Source organism: Muntiacus reevesi, chromosome 20 (assembly GCF_963930625.1).
Source record: "Muntiacus reevesi chromosome 20, mMunRee1.1, whole genome shotgun sequence".
Taxonomy (NCBI): Eukaryota; Metazoa; Chordata; class Mammalia; order Artiodactyla; family Cervidae; genus Muntiacus; species Muntiacus reevesi.
Genome location: NC_089268.1, coordinates 30,883,536 through 30,893,012, shown reverse-complemented (window position 1 = coordinate 30,893,012; position 9,477 = coordinate 30,883,536). Strand labels below are relative to the sequence as shown.

Genomic DNA, 9,477 nt, shown 5'->3' with positions numbered 1-9,477 from the left:
CAAGCCGCGCATTACCATAGAGACCGCGGACTGGAAAGGCGCTATCTGCAACTTCGGGGCTCAGCCCCTAGACTCTGAGGTAAGGATGCGGTTTTTTCTGACCTCTTCTGGGTAGGTCCTTGGGCTTCTTCGGCCCCAGTGCGGCGAAGACAGGACCAGCAAGACCCGGGAAGATGCGGAGGTCGTGGGTAAGGTCTGTTAGACCCTTTCCGGGGTTCTGGCGGGAGCTTCTTTCTGGCCTTCTGGGGCTGGGCCTGCGATCCGAGGTGGGATGGGATGTAGGAGGGCCTGCCTGCTGAAACCTATTTTATCTTTAACTCTTCTAGTCATATTTCCACTCCCCCCTCCGCAGCCCCCCCCGCTCTTCCTTCTTTAGGCTATTCTTTAATATTACAATTAAAATTTTTTTATTTGGCAAACCGGTTAATAAAGTATTTATTTTGGGTCAGGCCTTAGTTCTAAGTGCAGTATATGCATTAACTCCTTTAATTCGCAAACAATCCAATGAGGTAAGTATTATCACTCCCCCAGTTTTTAAATAAGCAGCTTGAAGCCCAGGTATACCAAAAACTTACCTACAGTCGCATATCTGCTAAGGTGAGGAAAAAAATCTAAACGATATGGTGCTTTTAACCTCAACACTAGTTTCCTCACGAATTCTGAATCTCTGATTAGAGTTTTAACTTCCTCTTTGCCAGTTTCTTTCCCGTCAGGCTGCTCGGTTTTTTTGTGAGTTTTGTTAATGTGGTACTGCTCCCATCCATGACTTTCTCTCTCTCTTTTTTCCCCTGCCCTTTTCTTTCAGGCCAGTAACCTAAAATGCAGAGTGGAGCTTCTAAATTTCACTGGTCTCTAAAGCCATACTGCCAATGGACAAAAAATGCAGAGCAGCTCCTGCCCCTTGGCTCAAAATGTCAGTTACTGGGAGGAGGCAGTTATTTTTAATGGGGTTCACAGGGATTTTGCTCCCTTGAGGAGGCCTGTCCTGAGCAGCAGGCCCTGGATGTCTTACCTGGAGAGAGACAGTACTGGATATGGTTACGTGATTCACTTAGTAGAGAGATGGTCACAGGAGTGATAGGAGACGGAGAGCCAGATCTGGATGGAGAAGAATGGGTAAGGGGAGGCCAGGGAAGAGAAACTATGAATGATGTGATTTTCTTAATGGTTAAAGAAAATACTGACAAAATGCCTCATTTGAGATTCTCCCTTTACCATTTTGTTATTGACTGTATTGATGGTCTTTAAAGTTGCATGCTTTTGTTGGAAAGACTGTGTGCATCGTTTGTCTTTTCCTAAAATGGAATGAAACTTGGATTTTCCTTTTCACTGTAATCCAGAGATTGCGCTTTTGTATCTTTACTGGGATTTTAATTTTAACATGTAAATAATCCTTTAAAAAAAAACAACAATAACTATTTATTCATTTGCCTGCACCAGGTCTTAGTTGTGGGATGTAGGATCTTTGTTGCAGCACGGGAACTTTTAGTTGTGGCATGTGGAATCCTGTTCCTTGACCAGGGATCAAACCTGGACCCCTGCATTAGGGGCACAGTGTCTTAGCCACTGGACCACCAGGGAAGTCCCTCCTTTCCTTTTGATGTCATTCTTACATTTAGCTTCCATCCAGTACTCAAGAAGGGCAGAGTTTGGCATGTGAGATTTTGGCACTGGCTTTTGATTCACTGTTTACTCAACACTGGCCCATAGTCATCCAGCCTGAAAATATCATTCCTTTTCTTTTTGAATCCTGCAAAAGAGAGGTGGGGAGCTAGCAGTCATCTTTCTGCTTATGAGGCGAATTTTGGTAGAAAAGGAGCCAGAGCATATCTTTAAAATGATGGTACCAAGAGCTGATTTTTAGTTGTTACGCAAATGACTATTACAGAGAAAAAAAAAAAGACCCAAGTGAACACTGGGCTGTACTATACCTGATATATCTATGGGAGGAAAGGCCAACCTTCAGTTTAATAGCACCAGCTTTCCCTGTCAGTGCCTTGTACATCTGGAGCTGCTGCTAAGTCACTTCAGTCGTGTCCGACTCTGTGCGAACCCGTAAACGGCAGCCCACCAGGCTCCCCCGCCTCTGGGATTCTTCAGGCAAGAACACTGGAGTGGATTGCCATTTCTTTCTCCAATGAGTGAAAGTGAAAAGTGAAAGTGAAGTCGCTTAGTCGTGTCCAACTCTTAGCGACCCCATGGACCCCAGGCTCCTCCATCCACGGGATTTTCCAGGCAAGAGCACTGGAGTGGGGTGCCATTGCCTTCTCCTGTACATCTGGAGCAGATGCTAAACAGTTCATTCATTTATTCATTTAATTCATGCATTCATTCACACATTTATTGAGTGTACTTGAAGTGCCAGATAATGATTCTGGTACCAAGTATGCTACCTCGAGATACTTCAGTCTGGTTGGTGAAACAGACTAGAAAATCTGTGATAACATTCCAGTGTGATAAACACTGTGATAGAAGCAGGTACAGAGTGTTGTGGGAGTAGGATCAGAGGTAAAATGGGAATAAAATACTTGGCTTAAAAAAATTTGGCTTTATGTTTGAGTATATCTATAGGGTATATCAGAGAAAAGGGTTTGAGAAGCATTGTGCTAGACTGAGATTTTTGAGGCAAAAGACTGGAGTTATCTATCCCTAGAACATCATGACATGATTTGTGTTTAATAAATACTTGTTATATGAACATTGAAACAGCCCATGTGTATACTGGTCTCTATTTCAGGTGTTGGTGCTATGTTTGCAGTTTATAGATAGTATCATTGCATAGTAGACAGTTGACAGTTGAACAGCATAGGTTTGAAATGTGTGGGTACACTTACATGCATTTCTTTTTTTAAAACGTATTGCACGATTTATGGGAGGATATAGAACTTTGAATATGGAGGGTGGACTGTAAAATTACAAGCAGATTTTTTAAAATGAGTAATATCCCATTATATATATGTACCACATCTTCTTTGGCCATTTGTCTGTCAGTGGACATTTAAGTTGTTTCCATGTCTTGGTTATTATAAATAGTACTAATATGAACATGGGGTGCATATATCTCTTTGAATTATAGTTTTGTCCAGATATACGCCCAGGAGTGGGCTTGCTGGATCACATGGTAATTCTATTTTTCTCTTTTTTTTTAGTTTTTTCAGGAACCTCTGTACTGTTTTCCATAGTGGCTGTACTAACTTATATTCCCACCATCAGTATAGAAAGATTCCTTTTTCTCCACATGCTCTCCAGTATTAGTTATTTGCAGACTCTTTAATGATGGCCATTCTGACTGGTGTGAAGTGATACTTCATTGTAAATTTTTTGTTGTTATTTATTTTGACCACATCGTGCAATATATGGGATCTTAGTTGCATATGATCAAACAGGTGTCCCCTGTGTTGGGAACATGGAGTCTTAGCCACTGGACCACCAGATAAGTCCCTACATGTGGATTTTTGACTGAGCAGAGGGTCAGCACCCGTAACCCCCATGTTGTTCAACTATACTGTGCTTATATTGGGGCTTCCCAGGTGGTGAAGAACTCGGCTGCCAATGCAGGAGACGCAGAGTCCATCCCTGGGTTGGAAAGATCCCCTGGAGGAGGGCATGGCAGCCCACTCCAGTATTCTTGCCTGGAGAATCCCATGGACAGAGGAGCCTGGAAGGCTATGATCCGATGGGTTGCAAAGAGTTGGAAATGACTGAAGTGACTTAATATGCATGTGCTTATATTGAGGATACGGTAAGTCTCCTACAAATGAACAAGTTCCATGAACAAGTTCCGTTCTGAGAGTGTGTTTGTAAGTCCAGTTGTTCATAAGTCCAACAAGTTAGCCTGGGTACCCAACTAACTATATACTCAATCAACTGTTTAGTACTGTACAATAATAGGTTTATAATACATTTCACACAAATAACATATAACAAAAAATAAAACATTTAAAATCTTATAGTACAGTACCGTGGAAAGTATAGTGGTACATTATAACAGCTGGCTTACAGGGGCTGGCATCTGTCAAGTCCAGCTTGACAGCACAGGTTCCTGAAAGCGCCGCATGACGAAAGAATGAGAAACACTCAAGGAAGTTATAGCAGGGATCAGGGGACCAAGACCACCACGAGGTGAAGGTGCCCAAAACTGATCTCAAGCCTGCTTTATTATACTTTTTGAGACTTGCTTGTACATGTTTACATGAGCATAGCAGGCCACGTGGCCTTCAGTGATAATCCTATGCAGTTAACATTTAACATTTTTGTATCCCTGTTTTTCTGCCTCAAGGACAAAGACCCAGTTAATCTTTATGTGCCTCCCAGCTGCCAAAGCTAGGAACAGTCTGTTGATGGCTTTCCATTCCCAGGTGTACATCCTTCTTTCAAGATGTTTTTTGATCCTTCTTTGATCCTTCTTGACTCCTGGATTCCTCCAGGAGTCACATACTGAGCCATGTCCTCTCAGCAAGATTGTTTAGTTCTTTTGCCAGGCCTTTTAGTAGGTCTGTCTCCTACAGGCGTTGAGTGAACAGGCAAGAACTACTGACTGGAGATGGGAGAGGAGGTGGGAAATGGTAGAGCTGAAGGATTGTCAGCAATAGGAGATAGAGCAAGCTGCAGTTTCACTCACACCTGACATCGATGGCACAGGTTCTGGTTCTGGTTCCTTGCTTTATTCAATTCTGTCTACTTTCTTGAAAAATGATTCCATGATGTCTGGGTCATATAGCTTTTTTTCTTGTCATAGATGACATAGTGGCACTGGATTGCATTCTGGATGACTGCTGCAACCTTTGTAAACCATTCTACATTTGTGTCCTATGCCTCAAAAACTACCAATGCCTCCTCAAAATCCCCTTGCCATTTCCTGTTTTGAATCTCTTCAGTTTTTGAGTTACTTCTTCCTCTTGTCTTTGTCCTTTCTCTGGGCACATTCACATCTTTGAAGATTCACAACTTGAAGGTTTGTATGTAGAGGACTTCCTGTAACTTTATTTTGAATTTTGATGAAGAGATTATTCCTAGAATAGTTAGAATCTATGCCAGAGATTCTACATATTTTTGACATTCTTGTTTGGGAGACAAATATATGACCTAATTAGCTAAGATTTAACAAAATAGTGTATACTAGTACACAGTGAACAGTAATAGAGACAAAACTCAGTCCTTGTTTGACAAAAGTTGGATTGAATTAATTGGAAGGTTTCCTATAGAAGGGGTGTTTAGTGACATATATAGAGAAGAGGAGTTCAGAGATACAGTTTGAAAGAAAATACTGAAATCCTAGCATTCAGAAGAGAATGTATTCAAAGTGAGATGTGTGACATTAGGCCTGGGCTGAACAGATTCCTTGAGTTGCTCTTGTTCTTGAGCCTCCTTGGTGGGATCACTGCAAATGTAACCCATCTTTTAGTCTCATTTTGTTCAGTTTGGAGGGTATTCTGAGGTTATGAACAAAATCCCTCTTTATGTGCTTAAGATTTTCCATTTTATTTTACCACGTATTTTATTTCCTTTTGTTTTCTGCTTCAACTCATTTTTCCTTTTCCTTTATCTTTCTTCAATAGCTCTATCCTGGTGTTTCTTAATTTTGTCCGTTGTCATGTCCCTAATATTTAAACAATATTTAGATTTAGAGAATGTCTCACCGTAGCTCATTTTTCTTCTTCCATATAATCACCATCCATTTTCCCCCCACCTGAGTGCAATAAACAAGTGACATTTTCTTTTTTTTTCTCCTTCCTTTCTTCTTTTCCTCTTTTCCTCCTTTCTTCTTCTTCTCTCTCTCTTTCTCCTTTAGTGTCCAGTGTTAAGACCAAGATTGGAGGTAGGGAATCAACTGAAAAACTTATCTTTGGAAAATGAGAAGTGACAAAGGGTTATCTTGACAAATTCTCATAAAAATCAAAGTGGAAAATCTACGGAAACATTGAAGGATAAGAATAGACATTATAGAAAGCTGAAAGACAAAGGTAAGAAAATTCTCATTTCAGAACAAAAAGATGAGGATTTAGAGGAAGGCATGCCCATAAGCTCAGAATATGCCAGGTATGAGAAAATTTCAAATGGGAACAGTTTCTTTGAGTGTAGTACTGGTTGTAAAAACTTTTGTCAGTAGTCAGATCTTATTCTGCACGAGAAAATGCATGCCAAAGAGAAACTGAATGTGTTGAATATGGAAAAGCTTTCAGAGTGATTCAGCTCTCACTGTACATAGAAGAATCCACACTGGGGAGAAACCTTGCAGATGTGAAAGTGTGGGGGAATGCTTTCAGCTGAAACTCTGCCCTAATCCAACACTATAAAGAATCAACAGTGGGGAGAAACTGTATGTGTGACTAGTGTTACAAAACCTTTAGTGGGAGCTCAGCTCTATTTTAATAAACACAAGAGAATTCACACTGGAGGAAAACCTGTGAATGTGAGGACTGTGGGAAATCCTTTAAGAAAAGCTCAACCCTATCTAAACACTGAATCCATAATGGGGAGAAACTGTTTGAATGTAATAAATGTTGGAAGACCTTCAGTAGCAGGTCAGTCCTTTCTCAGCATAAAAGGATACACAATGGAGGGAAATCCTGAGTGCAGTGACTATGGGAAAGCCCTTAAGCCCAGGAGCTGCCTTACCACGCACCAGAAAATCCACTGTGGGAAGAAGTCTTATGAGTGCTCTGACTGGCAGTCCCAGTTTAGGCACTACCTTACACTGCATCAGAGGGTCCACACTGGAGAGAAGCGCTGTGAATGTGCAGAAGTGGGAAGATCTTCAGTGGGAGTCCAGACCTTACCAAATGCAAAGGAATCCACACTGGAGAAAGAGAAAAACCCTACCAGTGTGCTGAGTGTGGGAAGTCTTTCAGTTGCAGATCTGACATCAAATATAATTTACTATGGGGAGAAACCGTATGGTTGTAACCCATGTGGGAAGGCTTTGGGTGGGAAGTCATTTTACTGAACACAAAAGAACCCACAATGGGGAGAAGCCTTATGAGTGTCAAGTGTGTGGAAAAGCCTTTAGTTATAGCTTAGGCCTAAGGCACCACAGAAGAGTACATATTGAGGAGAAACCCTTTGGATATAGGGTGTAGGAAGGCCTTTCATCCGAGCTCAGAACTTAACGTACACGAATGAGTCCCTATAGGAAAGAAACCATATAAATGTGAAAAGTATGAGAAAGCTTTTAGACTGAATACAGATCCCATTGAACATAAGAGAAGAACACATACTGAAGAGAAACTTTCTGAATGTGAAAGTAAAAAATTAAGTCCAGTGTTATTTTCTCAGCCACATCCACATTTACCTCCCTGTAACTGACACCAAAGAATCCTTATTATTTTGGGGGGGAACTTAACTTTATTTAATATTGTATCTTGCTTCCTGGTTTTCTCAATTGCTTTTATCCTACCCTACTTTTCCCCCATACCTCTTAATAACTTCTAATACATACTTCATTTATAATGTTTATGATGTGTATTATCCCTTTCCATGAATATAAACTCCATGAGGACAAAAAACTTAGTCTCTTGTTTACTAATGTATTCAAGGTCACTAGAACCTTGTCTGGTAAATGTGGTGTTGGGGGGGCACAGTAAGATATTTTTTGATTGGAATGCTTGGTTTCCATCATATGCTTTTTCAGGGTTGCCTTTCAATGTCTACAACTGTTCCTTTCATCTGGCTTTTGCTGACTCTTTTTGGTTCCCCTGATCTAAGTTGTGGCTGAGTATCATGGTCTATTCTTTAGGCAGGTGGTCTTAATTGTATCTTCTCCTGACCCTCACTCCAATCCTGTTAAACTAAATGATGCTCTGCTATCATCTCTATGTCAGCAATATGTTTATATAAACCACAGACATGGTATTTCTGTATTCATGGGATCATTTCAAGGCAGATGGTGGAATGGAAAAAATAAATACCTATGTTTATACCACTCTCTTGAAAGTTGTCTTCCTTTTTTTTTTTTTCTCAAGAAAACCTGCAAATCATGTTAATGCTATATTTAAAATATATCCTGAATACCTTTCTCACTGTCTCCATTTAGGTCATGTCACACTGGTCACCCTACAGGATAGATCCTAGACAGACTACAGAGCAGTCAATCAGATTATTTGAACATACAAATCAGGTGCTGTCAAAATTCTCCAGTGGCTTCCCATCATTCCCCACTTTTATAAAACATTTTTGTCATATTTACTTTGCCTCTCTCTGAACCATTTGGAAATGAGTTGAAGATATCATGATACTTATCCCTAAATACTCCAGAATGCTTTCCTGACAATAGTGGCATTCTTTTTCATAGTCACAATACCATTATGATACTGAAGAAAATTACTGATTCAATAATACATCTAACATCCAGCCCACATTCAAATTTCCCCATTATCCTCCAAAGTCTTATAGCTATACCATCGATCAGAATTCAATTAAGGTACACACATTGCAGTAGTTGTTTCTTTAGTCTAATTTAGAACTATGTGGAAATGGCAACCCACTCCAGTATTCTTTCCTGGGAAATCCCATGGACAGAGGAGCCTAGTAGGCTACAGTCCATGGGGTCACAGAGTTGGACATGACTTAGTGACTGAACAACAACAACAATGCTGTCTAATGCAATGCTGTCTAATATAGTAGACTCTAGTCACATGTAACTACTGAGCTGAATGCTGTAAATGTGATTGAGATGTGCTGTCAGTTAAAATGCACACCAGTTTTGATTTTGTACAGAAAAAAAGTAAGATATCTCAGTTTTTGTATTGGTCACATGTTGAAATAGTATTTTAGATATACAAATTAAATGATTAAAATTTCAGCTATTCATTTAAACCTTTTAAAAAATGACCGCAAGAGAACTTAAAATACTTATATGACTTGCATTTATTGCTTATGTGGTATTTTTGTTGGATGTGTGAAACTAGAACAAATCACTCAACTTTTCTTTCATGGCATTGATTGTTTAAATAAAGAGTTGAGGCAATCTGATTTATAGAAAATGGGTCCCCAACCTCTAAGATCTAATGCTTGATGATCTGAGGTGAAGCTGATGTGATAATGAAAGAAATAAAGTTCAGAATAAATAGAATGAGCTTGAACCATTACAATCCCCCTTCTGCACCCTGCCCCCCCGCCCCCAAGTCCGTGGAAAAGTGGTGTCTTCTATGAAACCTATCCCTGGTGCCAAAAAGTTTGGGAACAGCTGTTATAGAACCATCCTACATTCTGAATGATCACTTTCAGAATAAGCTTTATAGTATGTGAAGTATAAGGCCTCTCATTTTAACTCCCCCCACTGTCCCTGTAGAAAGAATCTCCTACAGTTCTGCCACTTGCTTTACACTGACTTTCTTGCTCTTTGGCAAGCACGTGGAACATATCTTTTGCAATTCTTGGGAATTCTCTTATATTTTTTTGCAAGACCGACTCCCTTACTTCATTCAGGTCTCTGCTCACATTCACACACTCAGAACTTCCTGACCATCCTTTCTAAGT

The 9,477-nt window shown here is 40.2% G+C and overlaps 1 long non-coding RNA gene across 1 annotated transcript; it reads left to right on the top strand.

Annotated features, from left to right (window-relative positions):
- Nucleotides 1-63: 63 nt before the first annotated feature.
- On the top strand, nucleotides 64-7,877 carry LOC136151145 (uncharacterized). The gene is made up of 3 exons (XR_010660006.1): nucleotides 64-193; nucleotides 806-1,116; nucleotides 5,792-7,877. It is a non-coding gene; the product is annotated as an uncharacterized lncRNA (long non-coding RNA).
- The last annotated feature ends 1,600 nt before the right edge of the window (nucleotides 7,878-9,477 follow it).